This window comes from Salmo salar, chromosome ssa05 (assembly GCF_905237065.1).
Source record: "Salmo salar chromosome ssa05, Ssal_v3.1, whole genome shotgun sequence".
Lineage (NCBI taxonomy): Eukaryota > Metazoa > Chordata > Actinopteri > Salmoniformes > Salmonidae > Salmo > Salmo salar.
Window position 1 is genome coordinate 6330045 of NC_059446.1, and position 23388 is coordinate 6353432.

At 42.1% G+C, this 23388-nt stretch overlaps 1 protein-coding gene across 1 annotated transcript in view; it reads left to right on the top strand.

The window, feature by feature from the left end:
- The first annotated feature begins 778 nt into the window (after window positions 1-778).
- Window positions 779-23388, top strand: part of LOC106604153 (neuroblast differentiation-associated protein AHNAK) — a 44795-nt gene continuing 22185 nt past the window's right edge. The window contains 2 exon segments of the mRNA XM_045717830.1: window positions 779-1097; window positions 16423-16474. The gene's annotated coding sequence lies outside the window, so the exon portion shown is untranslated.

Consider the following 23388-nt stretch of genomic DNA (forward strand, 5'->3'; position numbering starts at 1 on the left):
TATCAAGAAGCTGATTAAACAGCATGATCATTACACAGGTGCACCTTGTGCTGGGGACCATAAAAGGCCACTCTAAAATCTGCAGTTTTGTCACACAACACAATGCAACAGATATCAAAAGTTTTGAGGGAGTATGCAGTTGGCATGCTGACTGCAGGACTGTCCACCAGAGCTGTTGCCAGATAATTTAATGTTCATTTCTCTACCATAAGCCACCAATGTCGTTTTAGAGAATTTGGCAGTACATACAACTGGCCTCAAAACCGCAGACCAGGTGTAACCAGGCCAGCCCAAGACCTCCACATCCAGCTTCTTCACCTGCAGGATTGTCTGAGACCAGCCACCAGGACAGCTGATGAAACTGAGGAGTATTTCTGGCTGTAATAAAGCCCTTTTGTGGGGAAAAACTCATTCTGATTGGCTGGGCCTTGCTCCCCAGTAGGTGAGCCTGGCTCCCAAGTGGGTGGGCCTATGCCCTCCCGGACCACCCATGGCTACACCCCTGCCCAGTTCTGAAATCCATGGAATAGGGCCTAATTCATTTATTTAAACTGACTTATTTCCTTATATTAACTGTAACTCAGTAAAATCTTTCAAATTGTTGCATGTTGCGTTTATATTTTTGTTCAGCATAATTAGTCTCCAGGATTTTATATACTATGTTATGTCTACCCCTGATTCCAGGTTGCATTGGATGGGCAGAGCCAGAAAAGGAGACTACGGCCACTCCCTTCACCTCCCTCCCTATATCCCTCCTTCCCGCCCTCTATCCACGACCAGTAGCCCTACCCGTTCGCATGTCCAACCATTCTGCATCGCCCGGAGTAACAGCCACGCAGACTAGAAAAAAAGGTAACACGCACTTTCTAAGGGGAGAGAGTGAGTAGGGAGGGGAGAGAGAAAAACTCCCTGGACACCGAGGGAGACTCGGGTTGATAAAGCAAGAAAAGTTTTTTTTTTATAAGAGAGAAATAAGGTTTGATTGTTAAGAAGAAGACGTGCTTTTATCAACTGCTGGAACAGAGGAGGGGAAGAGAACACGGCCGAAGATGCTCAAGCTGCTGTGATAAAGTTGTTGCAACTCAGACTGCTCATAGGTAAAACAACCGTTTCATCACAATTCTTATTTAGCTTATTTTAAAAGTGTATTATGGTGATGGTATCATATCTGGTAAACTCACAAAGTTGTAAGGCATTTGTTAAATGACGTGGCAACCGTGTCGTTTGAGGTTCGTTTACATTACGTTTTTGAAAATAAGAATAACAGTCTTTCAGCCCGCTAACTAACTGAGATGAAGGGTGCTGGTTCGTGGTGTTACTTGGTTTTCTCGGTCAAAGTTCTGTAATTTAGAACACGAGATGAAGTGGGTGTGTGTCACCACCACACATTAACGGAGACTTGGGTCGCACTTCTTATTTCACTCTCTTTTACTGCGCACAAAATAAAGGCTGACTGGGGCATATGGAGCGACGCCAGTCCCATAAAGGGGGTTTATGTTCCATTGTGCTTAATGCTTATCTATCCCATTTTAAAATAACCCCCCCCATGCAGATGTATAGCCTCGTTCAGTTGTTACTTCATCTCAGCAACGTGGATATAGACCCTCCTATTCTAACATCACCCTGCACGCAGTAAAACTTTTTTTTTTTAATGTACAAAGAAAACGCCCAAGTATCATCTTTGATGAAAAACCTGTCAAGCTAAATAATGTTTTGTTTGTGTTTGTATGAGTAAGAGTAATTGTTTGTTTAGAAATGACTATCAGTAAAGGCAGTTACCCATAAAACCTTTTAAGATAGGCTACATGCTTTGGGTGTGGGTTCTACTTTCTTACTATTACCCTCCTACTCCCTCCCTCCCTCCCTCTTACTCCCTGTTTCAGGGAGGCGCACCCATGGGAGAGAGAACATAATGACACACACTCTGCAATCTTAGAACACCATCTTCTAACCCATCTTCACCAAAAAACCAACGCTTTTCAGAGTATAATATAGTAACGGTTTTAATATAGTATACGAGTATACAGTGTGTGTGTGATAAATCAAACTGTACTTTCCAATTTAGCTAAAACTTAAAAAAACCCAAAACTGTTTTCATCTGTTTTAAGTTTTAAGGTGTTCACATGAATGGGGTTCTAGCGACTTTCTCCTCACTTGCAGTTTTAACTCGATTCGTTATATCCTGGGATTCTAGCCAGGGTGGAGAGAGAGAGAGAGAGAGAGAGCGAGAGAGAGAGAGAGAGAGAGACAGAGAGAGAAAGAGAGAGAGAGGGGTGGGGTATGGTAATGGAATGTAGTGGTTTGGAAATACTTACTAATTGAAACCAGGCTTGAGGAAAAGAGGGGAAAAAATAATCAAAACTTCTGCATTTCAGAGTGAAAGAGGTGTTTTACTCGAGCTCAGAGCATTAAGTAACAAAGATACAGAATGTGTTTGAATAACAGAAACAGCTACGTTGTTATAACTTCAGGCGTGTATTAACTTTGAAGAGTTATAATAAAACCAAACAGCCACCTTCTGTGTGTTTCTCCATTCCAATAGATAGAGATAGAGTTATAGACGGAGAGACTTAGATCCCCCTGATATTATGCTTTGAATAGTTGGGTGGAAATTCAAATGCTTTAATCGCTCCCTTCCCCCTTTCTGCCACACCCTGGCCGACTTTCTTCTGTTAGAGCAGCAGGGAAAGGAAAGTCTCTCTCCCAGAGAACACAAGCCACAGGCTGGCACCAGAGCCAGCGAGCTCACAGAAAATGTCTTAAAGCTGTAAAAGTATAGTGTTTCTCCCAATTGTTCCTGTCGAAGTGATGGATAATAACAGCGGCTATGAGCAAAGGGTTGTATGGTCGGTCAAGTCGTGCTTAAAGGTCCAATACAGACTCTTTAAAAAAATGTAATCTCAATATCAAATAATTTCTGGGTAAATATTAAGTACCTTACAGTGATTGTTTCAAATTAAAATGATCAAAAATAAACTAAAATAGCTTCTTAGCAAAGAGCAATTACTCCAGTAAGAATTTAGCTAGGACTGTCTGGGAGTGGTCTGAGTGGGGAGGGGAAAACTTAAAACTAGCTGTTATTGGTAGAGAGGTTTGGAACTCTCATTCTTATTGGTCTATTAACTAATTTACCACCTGATGATGTAACCAGACAGGCAAAAACTACATCCCACCAAAAAACAGGTTAAATTTCAGGCAATATTTTCAAACATTTCTTACACATCTCTTACACTAAAAGGGCATTATCATAATTTTCACAATTTCACAGTATTATTCCAACCTCAGTGTGGCAATATATAAAACACAGGCAAATCACGTTTTTGACTGCACTGGACCTTTAAATGTTTTTTTATTGGGATGGTATGTAAAAGTATAGCCTATGTCTGTATGTTCAGTGTTTTGAACAGTTCATTTGACATGGTAGTACTTGTTCAAAACAGAGAATATAGTAAGTGTCAAATTTTGACTGGAACAAAGTAAGCGATAAGTTACTACACAGCCAACTTCAGATTCAGAATTGTTCTTGACAACCCCCTGACAAACCCAGACCTGGTTTTGTTATTTATTAACGTAATCTGTCAATCCAGTGGACATGGAATTCATAGAACACTCATTATTGTACTCCACCAAACGTGCCACCACAGCTTTCCCCCTGCCAACTGTTGATAGCAGAGGAGAGGAGTGGCATTCTCACTGTGCCAGTGTGAAACAGAAAGAGCCCAGACTCTCGCACACTTCCTTTTGTCATTTCCTTCTCACGGTCCCATTCAGGGGCGTTTAGGACCTTCCCCGTTAGAGAGAGGGAGAGCGTACGGGAGAGAGAGGGAGAGAGTATGGGAGAGAGAGGTAGAGCGTACGGGAGAGAGAGAGAGGGAGAGAGAGAGTATGGGAGAGAGAGCGTACGGGAGAGAGAGGGAGAGAGAGAGCGTACGGGAGAGAGAGGGAGAGCATACGGGAGAGAGAGGGTAGGAGAGGGAGAGCGTACGAGAGAGAGGGAGAGAGTACGGGAGAGAGAGAGGGAGAGCATACGGGAGAGCGCACGGGAGAGAGAGAGTATGGGAGAGAGAGGGAGAGCATACGGGAGAGAGAGGGTAGGAGAGGGAGAGCGTACGAGAGAGAGGGAGAGAGTACGGGAGAGAGGGAGAGAGAGAGGGAGAGCATACGGGAGAGCGCACGGGGGAGAGAGAGTATGGGGGAGAGAGGGAGAGCATACGGGAGAGAGAGGGAGAGAGAGGGAGAGAGAGGTAGAGCGTACGGGAGAGCGTACGGGAGAGAGAGAGAGCGTACAGGAGAGAGAGGGAGAGCATACGGGAGAGAGAGAGGGAGAGTGCGAGAGAGGGAGAGAGAGGTAGAGCGTACGGGAGAGAGTACAGGAGAGAGAGGGAGAGTACGGGAGAGAGAGGGAGAGCATACGGGAGAGAGAGGGAGTGAGAGGGAGAGAGAGCGTACGGGAGAGAGAGAGTATGGGAGAGAGAGGGAGAGAGAGCGTACGGGAGAGAGAGGGAGAGCGTACGGGAGAGAGAGGGAGAGCGTACGGGAGAGAGAGGGAGAGAGAGCGTACGGGAGAGAGAGAGAGAGCGTACGGGAGAGAGAGGGAGAGCGTACGGGAGAGAGAGGGAGAGCGTACGGGAGAGAGAGAGAGAGAGCGTACGGGAGAGAGAGGGAGAGAGAGCGTACGGGAGAGAGAGGGAGAGTACAGGAGAGAGAGGGAGAGTATGGGAGAGAGAGGGAGAGTACCGGAGAGAGAGGGAGAGCGTACGGGAGAGAGGGAGAGTACGGGAGAGAGAGGGAGAGAGAGAGTACGGGAGGAGGACTGATTCCCATCAAACAAGTTTTTATTTTAACACTTCGATTAATCTCTTTGTCTGATTGGTCCCTGGGTGTTCTGATTGTGGATAATTGAGACATTTAACTCATTTTAATCCCACCCTATTTTCTTTTATTTATCACGTAGATTTCATAACTGGTACACTAAAGCAGGAACAGTTGTCCATCCGTCAGAAGTAGGACAGTAGTACGTTATTGATCCCAACTTGTGAAATTGTTGGCTGGAGCGGGTTCTCCTCCCCCTCTGTGTAACTGTAAGCAAATCTAAAAAAATATCTCTTGACTCATGGACTTATTTTGCCATAATGAAATGTAGCAATGTTCATGATAATAATTATTGCAAAATATCTCTTTCAGACAGAGCGATTGTACACAGAGAGAGCCACTCCCTACACCCTCCTCCCTACTATTCTGTCTGTGCATTTAGAGACAGACTTTGCAGGATGTTGCCTGTAAAAAAAAAAAACCTGCCAATGTTTTTAGAGCCCAATTCCATACAGTCCTTTTTTTTTTTTTACCAAATTCTTGCCGTAATAAGCTTTTTTATATCTCTTGTGCACATGGCGGCACGTTTATGAGTGGAAGTAGATGTGGGCGGACGTTAAATCAATAGTTATTATGTTCATTAAACAGACACGACACACTTACTGATCACAGTCAACACAATTATATTTTATAGTAGGCTAAGAATATAATGAAATATAACAGAATAAAATATAAAATAATACTTTTTTCCCCCAACACAACTTGCGTCGTCACGGCAACGTGTGGAACCGCTGTCGTAGGGGGAAAAAACAGGTGATATTTTGAAACAGAGCCCATGTTTTTTTTTTAAAATCCATGTTTTCATCTCTTTCCTCACTCCACTTCGTTAGGGAGCAGACATATGGTTTTACATTGAAAGTATCTTCATCATGATACTGATAGAAAATAATAGCAATCTATATTTACAAGATTCTCGTGTTCATATCTCAGATCCTCAGCGGGCTTTTGGAGTTGTATTTACGCGATCAAGCAAAATAGTAGATCTACATTTGGTTTAGGCTACATTATAAACTGGGTGGTTCGAGCCCTGAATGCTGATTGGCTGACAGCCGTGGTATATCAGACCGTATACCACGGGTATGTCAAAACAGTAATTTTAACTTCTCTAATTATGTTGATAACCAGTTTATAATAGCAATAAGGCACCTCAGGGGTTTGTGATATATGGCCAATATACCACTGCTAAGGGCTGTGTCCAGGCACTCTGCGTTGCGTTGTGCCTAAGACAATATACCTAAGGTATATTGGCCATATACCACACCCCCTCATGGCTTATTGCTTAATTATAACATGCTAAATGTTTCTGATTAGTGATAGATAAGCAAACGAATTGATGAGCTATACCACCTCCACTTATTTGCCCAGTCAGAGAATTAACCAAATATAAAGATAGAGATTCAGTGAAACAAAATCACATTGATGAATTAAAACAAGTCACAGTCTTTTGGTCGGGAGATGGGCCTAGGTTACTAAGTGGCTGCGAGTGAAGAGTAAACTAATCCACTTGTTAGCTACACAACATGCTGGCAAAATGTTCTGATCAGTGACAATGAACGAGCGAACTAGACAAGATGATCATGAGCAGCACTCACCTCAACTAAGCTAACATTTCTAATTCTAGCCTAAACAGTATCCAAACAAAGATTTAGTGAGAAGAAAAAAAAACATCTGACATTGTCTCAATGCAGCTGAAATAGTTGAACATGCTATTATTATATATTATTATTATATATATATATTATATAGTATTATAACAATTTGATGCCTTCAATTTCATTAGCGTACTTTATTCCAATATGTTCACCGTTCAGTTGTATTTATTCCCACAGCAGTTCTTTATGGATCCATCCAGTTATGATTAAGATTATATATATTTTTTTTTTTCATGGGTGAAGTGACATGCCTTGCAAAGTTTAGAACTGCCAGGATGATAGTAGTAATGGGCGCTGCCTAGCAACCATCAAGAACTTAAGAGCATAGTGTGTGCCAAAGCCACCTCAGCATTATGGCTACATTTAATACTAAGGCAAAACTCAGCCCATAACTTTTGGACTATAGGATTCCCAGACGGATTATTGAGTCATTGTTAGTTTTACACTTAAGACATGACTCTGCCATTGTGCTGTAGAATTTGTGAATTTTGTCTCTTGTGTAATACATTATATACATTAGTTTATAATGAATTATGTGTACATTTTTGTTAACTCTTAGTTATGTTCCATCATTCCCTCTATCTTGTGCCAACATCAGTTCTTTTTAAGTCTTGTTTCCAATAGTTTATATTTTTTTCAAAGAGATTGTCAGTTGGATAGTCTCTCTGCAAGGTTTTGTATAGCTTATCTATCATATGAACATCCTTTTCTGATTGAAATAGGTTTCCTCAAGATTGCTCTGATGTCCAAAAGATTTCAAATTGAAATGTCTTGATATGAAACTTTCAAGTTGCATGTATTTGAAGATATCTACATTGGTCCAAAATTGCTTTTTAATTCTGTCATGGCAATAATTTCCTATTACCAAGTCATTTATGGTTTCTATGCCTTTACATTTGTTATTTTATTTTACCCTTATTTTACAGGGAAAGTTGACTGAGAACACATTTTCATTTACAGCAACGACCTGGGGAATAGTTCCAGAGGAGAGGAGGGGGGATGAATGAGCCAATTGGAAGGCTTTAGTTTACCATGTGGAACAGTTTATGGATGAACAGTTGATGTTAAGATGTGTCTGTTACTTGAACACTGTGAAGCATTTATTTGGGCTGCAATCTGAGGTACAATTAACGCTAATAAACTTACCCTCTGCTGCAGAGGTAACTCTGGGCCTTCCTTTCCTGTGGAGGGCCTCACGAGTGCCAGTTTCATCATAGCGCTTGATGGTTTTTTCGACTGCACTTGAATAACTTGAAAAGTTCTTGAAATGTTCCGCATTGACTGACCTTCATGTCTTAAAGTAATGATGGACTGTTGTTTCTCTTTGCTTATTTGAAATGTTCTTGCCATAATATGGACTTGGTCTTTTACCAAATAGAGAATCTGTCTTCTATTTGTTTAACACTTTTTTGGTTGCTGCATGATTCCATGTGTTATTTCATAGTTTGATGTCTTCAATATTGTTCTTCAATGTAGAAAATAGTAAATATAAAGAAAAAACCTTGAATGAGTAGGTGTGTCCAAATTTTTGACTGGTACTCTATATGTCGTAAGTAAAAGCCCTGGGTGGCAAGTTGATACAATTCCAAGTCTGGAAGGTTAAAACCACCCTCAGGCTTAAGAAGATAAAGCTTTCCTTTTTATTCTATGCATTTTATTTGACACTATAAAGTCTGTTATGACCGAGTATAGTTATTTAAAGAATGTCTTCGGTAGGGTAATTGGTATTACCGAGAATAAATATAAAAACTTTGGGAGCCATGCCATTCTGAAGAGGTTTATTCTACCTGTAAGATTTATGGGAAGTTTGTTCCATTTATTCAGATCTGCTTTCAACTTGTTGAATAATGGGATGAAGTTATCTTTAAATATTTGTTGTTTGTTGTCACTTATTAACCGTCTAAGTATTTAATATATTTTTTTGGTCCACTTAAAGGATTGCTGTAGATCATGAGTTATTCATTTTTTTCCCCTATTGCCATAATTGTTTTAAGTATTCTGATAATATTTTTTAGCAACGGAGGCATTGAGTTTTCAATATTGGTCTGGTATATCAACATATCATCTGCAAATAAGTTTAGCTTATATTCATGTTTACCAATACTGATACCTGTTACGTTTGGATCCTGTCTAATTCCTTCTGCAAGCGGTTTAATTGCAAGTGCAAACAGAAGGGGGGAGAGAGGACATCCCTGTCATGTGCCCCTTTCTAAAGCAATTGAATCAGATGTTTTTATTTGTGTATATCTTTGATTTAGGACATTTGATATATCTTTTTTATGAAATGTATTATTTCAGCTGGAAAGTTGGTTTGAAAGGTGTATAATTGTCACTCAGTAGAAATGGTGCCTTAATCTAGTATGTGTTAACAGACATCCTAGGTGATAGTGGTTTCACTATCACAAAGATAACAACTAAGAAACACAGAAAAACCCGACAGTACTCACGCTGTAAACCTTACACAACCTTGCATATGTGCAACCGCCTTCCAACTCCCTTTATACAGCTCTGACTAGAGTTGACATGTGGTGTACAGATATAGGATCTTAATTTGATCACCCTGTTGTTGATCACCCTACAAGTTTGCAAACTTGTAGTGTATTCAAGGTTTAAAAAGTATTTGTAATTTCCACAAAGTCAGACTTCATTTGCCCTAACTAAACAAAACATTTATCAACCCCTACAAAAATGTACATTTAATTATAATCCACACAATCATTCACATTTCCCGTTGCTGTAGGATTATTTTCCTGTTGTACGGGTCAAATTAAGATCCTACATCTGTACGTACATGTTGTTTGGAATGGAGTGCCTAAATATCATTGTGGCAGTGCGAGGAATGTTAATTTAGACTTATATTTTGCTTTGTTGAGGTTGTTATCTTACTGGCAACAGATACTGGCTCACATATGTTTTTTAAACTGTAATTTGTTTACCTCCTTCTCAGCACTTGTTTCCAATCACAGTTGTTCTTGTACTCTGAAATAAAACCGCCAGTCTATAGAATGTGCAGAAAGTTGCAAAACGTCAAAAGGTTCCAGGTGTGTTAAACACTATATATCAATATGTCATGTCACTGGAAGACGTTATAATGATTAATGTCAACAATAACTATAGAATGTAATAACATTTCAGGTATTAAATGGTGATTTACAAAGCTCCATCACTTTAAGATTAAAATGGAGGTGTGATATAAGCCTGTAAATACCATTAGCCACTGGTGACATTCACACAAGCAATAAACAGTGTTCCTGCCACTTTGGGTCAGACAACAACAGCCTACAGTATAAATAACAATACTTATTTGCACTCTTTTAAAACAATACTTGTATGCCATCCTTAGTTGTTGGTGCATTTTGATGCGCGTTGGAAGCAAAATATATTCCACTTGCAAATCAGTGTAATAAATAATTTCATGTTCAGTTATTGAACAATGTTATGTTATTTGATTTTGAGGTTTCACACACCATGTACTGTAGAAAAATCACATTTGCCTCTGTCAATCTAAACATATTTCTCTTTGTTTATGTAAAACCTCTCTCTCTCTCCATTTCTCTCTCTGGTCTGTAAACCAGTCACGCCAGTTAGTGGTAGCAAATGTTGCTTTGTCAGCTGATCAGTCCACCCCTTCAATAAAGGAAGGAGGAAAACATTGAGACAATTCTGTTTGATAACATTGGAAAAATTCCGCAACTAAATATGCATCCCAAATGGCACCCTAGTCCCTTCATAGTGCACTACTTTTAACCATGGCCCATAGATCCTTAACCAAATCTTGCCACTCACTCACCAGGGTTTCACACTTCATTGTTTTATTAGTGTTCTTAACACAGTCACCATTCAATCTATTGTTTATTGTTGTCTTGACTGACAGATCCTTTCAGATCCTTTGCGCTCTGGTTTCATTCACTTTCACTGCCTCTTTCAGAGACAAGACTATCTCACTATGTATTTACTAAACTGGAGTGTCTATATGGCTCCTTGGCACAATCATGTACAGAGATCCATTCAGTGATGATGATTGTAGTTGCACAACCCAACAGTATTAAGAAATAAAGAAAGAAAAAAGTGATTCTGTTTTGTGGCTGAACCCTGTGCTGACATGCTCTGGGTGGCAGGCAGCACACGAAGAGGCTGGGTAGAGTGAGTGGAGGACATTTCTTTGGAGTTAGTCACTGCGAGAGAGAGACAGAGGAGAGGAGAGACTAGGCTCTGTTCCAGCTGGCCTGACAACTCTATCAAGGAATGTGGTAGAGGCAGGGTGGGGCCTGCTCAGCCCCGTAGAGCACAGCACAACACCCATCCCAGGGCCTGGCCTGCTCAGCCCGTTAGAGCACAGCACAACACCCAGCCCTGTTGCCTAGCACGTTGGTTGCTCTCCTAGCAATCTAGCTAGAACTGAGAGACTATGGTGGATCTCAGCCCCGTAGCCTGTTGCTCCAATCTCTTAACAAGCTAACTGCTAGGGCTGAGACAGGGCTGGAGGCTAGGGTGGGGCCCAGCCTCGTAGCCTATTGCTCCAATCGCTTAGCAAGCTAACTGCTACCGCTGAGACAGGGCTGGAGGCTAGGGTGGGGCCCAGCATTGCAGCCTATTGCTCCAATCTCTTAGCAAGCTAACTGCTAGGGCTGAGACAGGGCTGGGGGCTAAGGTGGGGCATAGCCTCGTAGCTTATTGCTCCAATCGCTTAGCAAGCTAACTGCTAGCGCTGAGACATGGCTGGAGGCTAGGGTGGGGCCCAGCATCGTAGCACAGCACCTAGCCCTTTAGCCTGTTGCTCCTTTAGCAAGCAAGCACTGCCTGAGGTAGGACCCAAAGCCTAGCCCGTTGCTCCGATCCAATAGCAAACAAGCTAGAGCTGAGATGGTGAAAAGACCGGAGGCACATAGAAATACACATATTTGTTTGACTGACTAGAATGGGGAAAAGCCCATCAGATCTCAGACATTTTGACAGTACACTCAAGGGTACAATCAATATTTCCTGACATGGTATTGTGATGCATCTATTCTAGTCAGTCGAATTCCCAAGCCAGCCCTGCACATCCCTACACAGCTTTCATTTTAAAAAATGTTTTATTTGACCTTTTATTTAATTAGCCAAGTCAGTTAAGAACAAATTCTTATTTTCAATGACAGCCTAGGAACAGTGGGTTAACTGCCTTGTTCAGAGGCAGAAAGACAGATTTTGACCTTGTCACCTCAGGGATTTGATCTTGCAACCTTCCAGTTATTAGTCCAATGCTCTAACCACTTGGCTATCTGTCACTAGCAAGCTAGCTAACGCTGACCACCCCTCTGTGTGTACTGCTGTGCTTGTGATGGTCAGCAGTAGTCTGGGGCCCACACTGTTTCCTTTCTGGATTAAACCTACCTGAGATTTGTTCAGCTTAGTTTTGCAGTGACCTTGAACTAGTTTCCAAAAACAGTACTATGATAGGTGAAGGTTTCCCCACACTTCTCAGAATATTTCTGTAACTGTTATTCCAGTCGCCTTGCTTTGACTAATGGCGTTCGCTTTACCACATAGGTGTGACCAATTGTAAATAGTGTTTTGGATGTGTGATGCCCATGTAACTAGTCAATGCAAGTCAAGGTTGACATTTTCCTATGTTAATAGCACCATTGACAATATCCATTTATCTAGTCAGAACATGTTTCCAAACAGACATTAAAACAACCAATGCAAATCAGATCAACCTTACCTGAATCTGCTTCCTTGAATGGAATACAGAGCCCACAAAGTCGTCTATTCTTTCGACCAATCGATTGGCCAACATTGTTCAATGTCTATTTTTCTATATATAGACACACCCTATGTGTTTTAATGAAATCAACTCGATGCATTGAGCTTGTCTGATGCTTTAAGCTTACGGATTGATTAAATAAGACAAATGCCTCAAGAGGGCGCCAGAGATCTAGATAACCAGAAAAAAATAAAGAATTTAACCTGACCATCCTCCTCCTGCTGCTCATACTGGCTTTAACAGATTCTGCCGTTACTTTCCTGAAGTTGCCGGTACTAGGCTCCATAAGGAGTTGGTAGCGTTTCTCATGTGGAATGCCAATTTATCTTACCATTTCAACTGATCTGCGTGCAAGGTATGGTTTTCATATGCAAATGTTTGTGAAATTTAATTCATAATAACTTATTCATATCTCAAAATCGTTGTTCATGAGGTTCATCAAAATTCCATCCAAATCTAAATGAAAATGATACAAACCTAAAATGTAACTTCTATTGCTATTGCTAACTATGTAAAAAATAGCCTATATAAATCCAACAAATATAAACATTGCAGCCTGCAGGTAGAAAATATCCTCATAAAAATAAATATCTGTTAAATCATATTCAGCCTGTCTGCAACGAACTTGAAACATTTTTATCAACTATTAGCTTGTGTTGGCTGAAGCTTGCAACATTGTATAAAATATTCTGGGCCCTCAGAGTTTCCCACGCCAGTGAGCCTGGGACAGACACAGCTGTAGGCTATTTGCGCAAGCGATAAGAAGCAGTGCTTGACTTGGGGAGGAGCTCACTGGAGCTGAGTACCAGCACCTCAAATGTTCTACTGCTCTATTCCTCTGATAGAATTAGCAAAAAATTATTGTGGAGCTCCTGCACCTAAATATATACAGTACCAGCACCCAAAATGAGTACCGGAACCTAATTCAGTCCAAGTCAAGCACTGATAAGAAGTAATCAGGTAGGCCTATTTTATGATGTTTCCATTGGATCAGAGCATGACATTTTTCCCTATCACACTGAGTGGTTATTGAAAGGGAAAGAGCTGGAAAGATTTTTCAAATACATGGAGGAACTATTATCATTCTCAACGGATGTAAAACAGACTTTGCTTGTTGTTTGAGGTAAAGAAAACATTACTTTGAGAAGCTCCACAGCTCATTAGTGGTGGTGTGTTAAGCCAATCAGAAATACTATCAGATGCCCAAATGGGCACATTTATATGCCTACATTTGCATGCAGGCCAGGTAGCCTATAGACCTACTTCTATGCGTGCGCGTCCTTACTCAACATTGACTGGAGCGCTCCAAACAAAAGACAATGACTAAATTGACAAAACTCGTAAATGGAATGAAATAAACCAAAACTTGTTTCTCACAAGTGTAGCATAGGTTGTGTACTCTGGGAGGCGCATGGCGGTCAACTACCACCCTAACGACCAAACAATCGGACCAGTCGACTAATTGGGGTCAGCCCTACTACGTATGTTGTTGATCTCCCCTTCGTGACAGGAGACAAATGAATACAACGCCGCTGGTGTCTGCTAGTTTAGACAGCTGCCATACCCTGAGTCTCTCTATGCAAACACAGTGACAATCCAACCTCGTATCGCTTGGCGTTTATCACCACTGGCCTATCTATTTCAGTACCAGGCAGAAATAACCAACCAGCTAGCTGCGCCAACAATAAAGCAGTAAGGATAGGAAGACGTTTTAGCTTGGTGGTGTTGTGATGAAAGACTTTAATGAGGGTTTGAAATGACTGGTGGCTGGCGGTCAGTTAAGAGAGAAACACTTGTTGGATCCGTTGCCAGCCTCTATCTCTATAGACAACGACATGTAGCTATGACGTGCTTGGTTTCTGCTCTTCTACAACTTCAACAGGTAAGCACAAACGGAACACCGGAGTGATACATAACTATAAATCAAGCTTAGATCCAGTTTGTTAACAATATGCACATATAACTGTGTTATGCATCAAAGGTTTGTCTTTGATGCTCAAACTAGTTCAGCCTGTTAAGTAACCAATCAAAATCCTGGAAAGCTTTTCATATTTTTACCCTTTACTATAACTTTGACTTTGAGTTCTGTTTTTCAATTGAAAGTGGCTCAAATAAACAAAACAAAACAACAACATGTTTGCTGGTGGCGAGGGAAGACAGTCCAATAAAGTCTCTTAGGATTGTAAACAGTTGTTTGTTGTACTTTTCTTGGAAGTATTGAACAGTTCAGCTGTATACAACAACAGGGGAGGAAGCAGCAGAATAATGACAGTTGTTAAAAAAATAACTTGTCTTTAAAGAATTTGTAAATGGGGCAGGTTGTCACTGGTCTGTTCCTGTCTGTGAGGAATCCAGTCCCACCATGTGCTGTTTCTGCTCCAGAGGAAAGACTATTCTTTGTTTCACAGTACCCTCTTCCAGTCTAAGCAGTAATCTTCAAACGTGAACAGGAATTGTGAACTAAGCCGGAATGAAAGCACTTTAAATATAACGTACCAAGTTCAGCTTTTACTGTCTAGACAAATGTCAAAGTTTAATTGGAAAATAAATATATCAATACCAAAGCAGTTGGCTAGCATATGCTTATACAATTATATCTTGAAAATATAGACGTCTCAAAGCTTAAAGGCTGTGCTGAAAATGACCGTAATCATTCAGGAAATCAGAATTCTCCAGATAATTTATAGTATGAGTCATGAATCTTAAATCAGATATTTCTTCACCTTCAGCCATGTGCTAGTACAGTGAGCTCCAAAAGTATTGGGACACTAAGCAGGTTTCCATCCAAAATGTTTATGTGAGTAAAGTTCATGTCGAATAAAACAATACAAGGACAGGCCTGATGGAAACAGAATTTTTTTCAGTAAACTTTCCAAATGTCCACAAAACAAAATACGCCAGACAAGGTGGGATCTTTTTGTGTCTGTAAAATGATTTAAGCGAGAAATGTCGGCGTTGTCCTCCCCACTACAAAAACAAAATGTGGAAAAAGTCATGGGTGTGGGAATACTTTCTGAAGGTGCTATAACCTCAAGCGAAACACTATCTGTTAGGTTGGCCTAAGGCTAGTCGCTAGTTGTTTTTAAGATGTTAATAGAGCTGAACTGAAAGTGAATCTTGACTAAACGTATTAGCAGCCACATGCAGACATCAGAACTAGGCCTACGGCAGACAGCAGCTGGGTATGTGAGGTCTGTGTACAAGCCAAGGTGTTGACTCCCCAGGGGAACATTATAAGTAAAGGGCCAATACCTCGTGACTGTTTTTGTATGGGACTGATTTGGCACCATTTGATAGTCCAGCAATGTGTTCAAGTTGTGGTTTAAACATACTAGTCTTGCGTTGAGTTGGGAAACTGAAATGACCTGCCTGCGGTGTATCTTGTTGTGTTGAGTGATCAGTGGTGCATATTTTAAATGGTATGGCTGCCTGCTATGGTATGGTCTGCCACATAATTCACATTACCCACTGGGCACAGACGTCAGTTAAACGTCTCGTTTTGATTTGCATTTGGTTGAGTTGTCCACTAACGCCAATTTAATGTGAAATCTTCAAAACATTTAACCACGTTGTTGGATTTAGGTAAGAATTTGGGTGTAAAAAAGACTAAAATGTCCTTACGTTGATAACTTTTTGCAAATCCAATCAGTTGTCCACATTGATTCAATGTCATCACATAGATTTTTTTTGGGGGGGGGGTAAAATGATGCAGAGCTAAGCAGTAGCTGCATACACATAATTTAAGGGAGTGTTTTACATAATTGGTACTCTTTGCCATCAATACTTTATTCTCACCCAGGCAGGTTCATTATTAATGTTCCGGAGTGCCCCTCCAGCTGATTAAAGCAATTCTCTCTGAGGTGAAAGTCCTTGTTAGGAAGACACAATCGCAACACACTGCAGACATGTGACGTAGTCATGTAGACTAGATATCCCTGGAGCAATACCGTATAAGTACGGGCGTAGTTTATGAATTTGTTTCTATGTCTGTCCGAAAGCCATGAATGAAAGTGTGTTGAAGTTGGTTGCTGTCTTGTGTGAGTAACATATACAAGAGAGACGTGTGGACGTGAGAATGAACTTAACTAGTCGATCAATCAATGTGATTAACTCCTATTCCTCTTCTCTCTCCATGTGTCCCTCTGTTAACAGACAAACAGGAAGCAAAGAGACAGAGCCCTTGGCCTTGCTTGAGCAATCCAAAGTACGTAAGTGTTCTTCATTCAAAGATATAGTTATCCAAGATGTTGATGACAAGACACAGACTAAACACAACACAAAACATATCAGTTACTGTAAACTGAATATCTCCACAAAATATAATAGGGTTCATCTTGTTGTTGTCATTTTGTTTTGTTCAACAGCATTCTATTGTCTTTGTTGATTGGACCTTGGTGATTCTAAAGTCAAACTCTAGAACCTCTTTTGGAATGTTTGTCACAGAACCTTCTTTGAAGCTGGAAGGTCATGTCTCCATTCAGCTGTGAAAGGCCTGGCTTGGAGAAATCTGACCCTCTGTGTATGCCTCCTCTTTACCCCCTCTGCCATTGCTCGACCACCTGTTTAGTCCAGCCCCCCACCTTTAATACGAAATGGCAAGTCAAGCACTGCCAGATCACACTGTTTAACTGTTGGTAGTAGCAGCTGCGGCAAGATACATTTTTTGTGTCCCAAGTCTAAGGAATACCAAACCGCCAAACCGCACGTAGACAATATAGCCAATAAGGGAGAAAGGAAACAGGCGTATACAGAAATGTTCTGTGGTCAGAAAGAGGCGGGTTAGCTAACTGGTTAGGAGCTGCCATTGTCAGAAACCAGAAGCTTTCTGGTCGGGTGGTCTGTCCTCGTGTTCCCTGCAGGCTTTCTCTCATAGCACAGTTACATAGCAAACTACAATGATGATGTATGACGCTCATACCCTTCCCGTTCCTTCTCTCCCATTCCTTCCCCACAATTTTCTTCTTTGACAGTTTTTGTGCCCAAATATTGACTTTCATGTCTCCCGTGAGCACATTTCGATGAGCTCAATGATTTGATTCGAGTGCGGTGTGCCCTTCGACAAGTAGATTTATTTTTTTTTGCACTCAAGGCACAGAGAGATAGAAATGGAAGAAAGATAAGTTGTTTGACTGTTGTTGTTTCTGCTTTCTATGACTGCTTGTCTGTCGTATGATTCCATGAACACGTCTTGTTCACTGTTTGTTTACCCCTCAACCAGCTGGTCATGTGACGTTACATTACAGCAATACAGTTTTGTTTACCCCTCAACCAGCTGGTCATGTGACGTTACATTACAGCAATACAGTTTTGTTTACCCCTCAACCAGCTGGTCATGTGACGTTACATTACAGCAATACAGTTTTGTTTACCCCTCAACCAGCTGGTCATGTGACGTTACATTACAGCAATACAGTTTTGTTTACCCCTCAACCAGCTGGTCATGTGACGTTACATTACAGCAATACAGTTTTGTTTACCCCTCAACCAGCTGGTCATGTGACGTTACATTACAGCAATTATGCAAACCGTAGTTTCCCTCCTGATCTGTGTCTCTTTGATGTTAAGAGTTGGATTCCGGTACTTAACAGTTGTTTCCTCTTCCTGCTCATATTTCAGTCCTTTCCTATAGTGTCTTTCCCTGTCTCCTTTCCTATAGTGTACTTCCCTGTCTCCTTTCCTATAGTGTCCTTCCCTGTCTCCTTTCCTATAGTGTCTTTCCCTGTCTCCTTTCCTATAGTGTTCTTCCCTGTCTCCTTTCCTATAGTGTTTATCCCTGTCTCCTTTCCTATAGTGTTCTTCCCTGTCTCCTTTCCTATAGTGTTCTTCCCTGTCTCCTTTCCTATAGTGTTTATCCCTGTCTCCTTTCCAGTCTTTAGAAGCATTTCGCTACACCCACAATAACATCTGCTAAACATGTGTATGTGACCAACACAATTTGATTTGATCTGTAGTGTGAGGAGATTGTCTCAAGCGAAAGCAAGTTGGAAGAAACATAACATTGTGTAGTTAATGGACAGAAGGACTGGAAATCTTAAATGAAATTCACTAATAAATAACTGGAACATTTAAACAGTTCTCCTCTTCTCTGTTTTCTACAGAGGTTGTAAAGTAGCTGTCTGTGGTTTTAAGGTCCCTGGCATGACGACAAGTTTACTTCTAGGCTGACATTCCACAGGAACTGGCCCTGGAACAGTTAGGGCCTCCTCCCATGTTCTCCCTCTCTCTCACCCCCTTGCTCTCACCCATTCCGTCCATTTGTTCTCTCCTCTCTCTCACCCACCCCTCCCCTCCCTGTGTTATCTCCTCTCTCTCACCCTCCCCTCCCCTCCCTGTGTTCTCTTCTCTCTCTCCCCTCCCCTCCTCTCCCCTCCCCTCCCTGTGTTCTCTTCTCTCCCTCCCCTCCCCTCCCCTCCCTGTGTTCTCTCCCCTCCCCTCCCCTCCCCTCCCTGTGTTCTCTTCTCTCTCTCCCTCCCCTCCCCTCCCCTCCCTGTGTTCTCTTCTCTCCCTCCCCTCCCCTCCCCTCCCTGTGTTCTCTCCCCTCCCCTCCCCTCCCTGTGTTCTCTTCTCTCTCCCCTCCCCTCCCCTCCCCTCCCCTCCCTGTGTTCTCTCCCCTCCCCTCCCCTCCCCTCCCTGTGTTCTCTTCTCTCCCTCCCCTCCCCTCCCCTCCCCTCCCTGTGTTCTCTTCTCTCCCTCCCCTCCCCTCCCCTCCCTGTGTTCTCTCCTCTCTCTCTGAGCCGGGATCTGTTGGTAACCCCCCTCCCTCTGCTTTTGTAAATAACTCTGAGTACCAACAATAATAATAGGGCTTGTTAGAGAGTTAAAGCAGCATAGTTTTCATCAAATCAAATGTTATTTGTCACATGCGCCGAATACAACAAGTGTAGACCTTATACTAAAATAAACTGAAGTAAAAAAATAAATAAATACAATTAAAAATAAACCAGAAGAAAATAGAAAAATAACAAATAATTAAAGAGCAACAATAAAATAACAGTAACAAGGCTATATGCAGGGGGTACCGGTACAGAGTCAATGTGGAGGCTATATACAGGGGGTACCTGTACAGAGTCAATGTGGAGGCTATATACAGGGGGTACCAGTACAGAGTCAATGTGGAGGCTATATACAGGGGGTACCGGTACAGAGTCAATGTGGAGGCTATATACAGGGGGTACCGGTACAGAGTCAATGTGGAGGCTATATGCAGGGGGTACCAGTACAGAGTCAATGTGGAGGCTATATACAGGGGGTACCAGTACAGAGTCAATGTGGAGGCTATATACAGGGTGTTACGGTACAGAGTCAATGTGGAGGCTAAATACAGGGTGTTACGGTACAGAGTCAATGTGGAGGCTATATGCAGGGGTACCAGTACAGAGTCAATGTGGAGGCTAAATACAGGGTGTTACGGTACAGAGTCAATGTGGAGGCTATATGCAGGGGTACCAGTACAGAGTCAATGTGGAGGCTAAATACAGGGTGTTACGGTACAGAGTCAATGTGGAGGCTATATACAGGGGGTACCGGTACAGAGTCAATGTGGAGGCTATATACAGGGGGTACCGGTACAGAGTCAATGTGGAGACTATATACAGGGGGTACCGGTACAGAGTCAATGTGGAGGCTATATACAGGGGGGTACCGGTACAGAGTCAATGTGGAGGCTATATACAGGGGGTACCGGTACAGAGTCAAGGTGGAGGCTATATACAGGGGGTACCAGTACAGAGTCAATGTGGAGGCTATATACAGGGTGTTACGGTACAGAGTCAATGTGGAGGCTATATGCAGGGGTACCAGTACAGAGTCAATGTGGAGGCTAAATACAGGGTGTTACGGTACAGAGTCAATGTGGAGGCTATATGCAGGGGTACCAGTACAGAGTCAATGTGGAGGCTAAATACAGGGTGTTACGGTACAGAGTCAATGTGGAGGCTATATACAGGGGGTACCGGTACAGAGTCAATGTGGAGGCTATATACAGGGGGTACCGGTACAGAGTCAATGTGGAGGCTATATGCAGGGGTACCAGTACAGAGTCAATGTGGAGGCTATATACAGGGTGTTACGGTACAGAGTCAATGTGGAGGCTATATACAGGGGGTACCAGTACAGAGTCAATGTGGAGGCTATATACAGGGTGTTACGGTACAGAGTCAATGTGGAGGCTATATACAGGGGGGTACCGGTACAAAGTCAATGTGGAGGCTATATACAGGGGGTACCGGTACAGAGTCAATGTGGAGGCTATATACAGGGGGTACCAGTACAGAGTCAATGTGGAGGCTATATACAGGGTGTTACGGTACAGAGTCAATGTGGAGGCTATATACAGGGGGTACCAGTACAGAGTCAATGTGGAGGCTATATACAGGGGGTACCGGTACAGAGTCAATGTGGAGGCTATATACAGGGGGTACCGGTACAAAGTCAATGTGGAGGCTATATACAGGGGGTACCGGTACAGAGTCAATGTGGAGGCTATATACAGGGGGTACCAGTACAGAGTCAATGTGGAGGCTATATACAGGGTGTTACGGTACAGAGTCAATGTGGAGGCTATATACAGGGTGTTACGGTACAGAGTCAATGTGGAGGCTATATACAGGGTGTTACGGTACAGAGTCAATGTGGAGGCTATATACAGGGGGTACCGTACTGAGTCAATGTGGAGGCTATATACAGGGGTACCGGTACAGAGTCAATGTGGAGGCTATATACAGGGTGTTACGGTACAGAGTCAATGTGGAGGCTATATACAGGGGGTACCGTACTGAGTCAATGTGGAGGCTATATACAGGGGTACCGGTACAGAGTCAATGTGGAGGCTATATACAGGGGGTACCGGTACAGAGTCAATGTGGAGGCTATATACAGGGTGTTACAGTACAGAGTCAATGTGGAGACTATATACAGGGGGTACCGGTACAGAGTCAATGTGGAGCCTATATACAGGGTGTTACGGTACAGAGTCAATGTGGAGGCTATATACAGGGGGTACCGGTACAGAGTCAATGTGCGGGGGCACCGGTTAGTTGAGGTAATTGAGGTAATATGTACATGTAGGTAGAGGTAAAGTGACTATACATAGATAATAAACAGAGGTCCTGGATGGCAGGAAGCTTAGCCCCAGTGATGTACTGGGCCGTATGCACTACCCTCTGTAGCGCCTTGCGGTCGGAGGCCGAGCAGTTGCCGTACAAGGCGGTGATGCAACCAGTCAGGATGCTCTCGATGGTGCAGCTGTAGAACCTTTTGATGATTTCTAATTCCTCTGATGAATGCAATTTTGGAGGGCTCGGGTGTGTCACGTGTGGTGTTTGCGCGTTCGATCTCTCACATGGCGTGTTGACACACACACACACACACTCACACTCTCTGTTTTTGATTTACTTAGAATACATTTTGGTCATGGTAATACGGGTTCGTTTTAGATTGTATTACTAGCTAGCAGTGTCAGTTGACCTGAGTGGAATTTGATCTTCATGAGTTAATTCGATCAAGCCGTCTTTGTTGAATAACACCCTTATTCCCTATGTAGTGTACTACTTTTGATGGGCCATGGTCGAAAGTATTGCACTATGTAGGGAATAAGGTGTCATTTGGGATGCACACTTTGACATTGCAGATTCGGTAGGTCTGCGTAGTTGCCTTGTTAAAGTAACTCCCTTTAGCTGGACTGGCTGTGCTTGTTGGGTTTTAATGTACCAGCAGTATATGAATAGAATCTACATCTCATAGCTATGATCTGATTCATATCTAGAATTACGTCAATTACGGTATATGTCATTTCAAAAGCATGTGCATTCTTGGAGAGTGAGGGAGAGGGACAGAGAGAGAGACAGAGAGAAAGAGAGAGAGAGAGAGGGATTTTCATTGCAAAACAAGAGACAACATCATCTTTGGTGTAAATATTGTTCATACTGTATCTTCTGTCTTGTTTGTTTCCATGTTTCTATCAATACACATTTTATTTGTCACATGCTTCGCAAACACAGACAAACAGTGAAATGCTTACTTACGGCACTTCCCAGAGAAAAAATTTGAAATAATATACCCAAACTTTTGAACGGTAGTGTATTACCAGTCAAAAGTTTGGACAAACATACTCATTCAAGGTTTTTTCTTTATTTTTACTATTTTTTACATTGTAGAATAATAGTGAAGACATCAAAGCTATGAAATAACACACTTTATTTAACCTGGCAGGCCAGTTTTTTTTACAACGACGGCCTGGGAACAGTGCGTTAACTGCCTTGTTCAGGGGCAGAACGACAGCTCGGGGATTCGATCCAGCAACCTTTCGGTTAGTGGCCCAAAACTCTAACCACTAGGCTACCTGCCACCCCGTATGGAATCATGTAGTAACCAAAAAAAGTGTTAAATAAATCAAAATATATTTGAGATTTGAGATTCTTCAAAATAGCCACCCTTTACCTTGATGACATCTTTGCACACTCTATTTGCACACTATATATATATATATATATTTAAACATGGTACAGCACAATCACTCAGCAAACCTTTGAAAAAAATATGTTTTTCTGTACAGTATTCATCTGAACGTTCTTTCCATAAAGGTCAGGAATGAACATTGAACACTGGATAGTTTATCTTCACAGTCAAATGGCACCCTGGATCTTGGTCAAAAGTAGTGCACTATGTAGGGAATAGGGTGACATTTGGGATGCACTCAACACAGTCTTTTTGATGAATTAGGGTCCCTTTGAAAACGGACGTAATTGTCCGTTAGAATCTAAAGCATGGTGTAACATAGGCCTACACCGTCTGCGTAGGTGGAGGTTGATACAGCACAGACATGGCTTATGTAATTACAGGGGTGGGATGTTCGAGGAGTTGACATTAATGAAACAATGGGTTGTCTGTCCCCAATGTGTGTGTTGGACTGTGTAGTGTAGGCTAGATCTTGTCAGCATGTGTTGGAAGGGACAGGCACTCACCCTGGCAAGTGAATGATGTAAACAAATCAGATTCTTGCTGTGTTGTATTTGTAGCGTACTTTTGATCGTTCCTCCCTGTCAAAGTGCTTTATATCTCAGAGCATTTCCTATTATTCCATACGGAAATCCAAGAGACTCCATTTTGTATGATACGTTA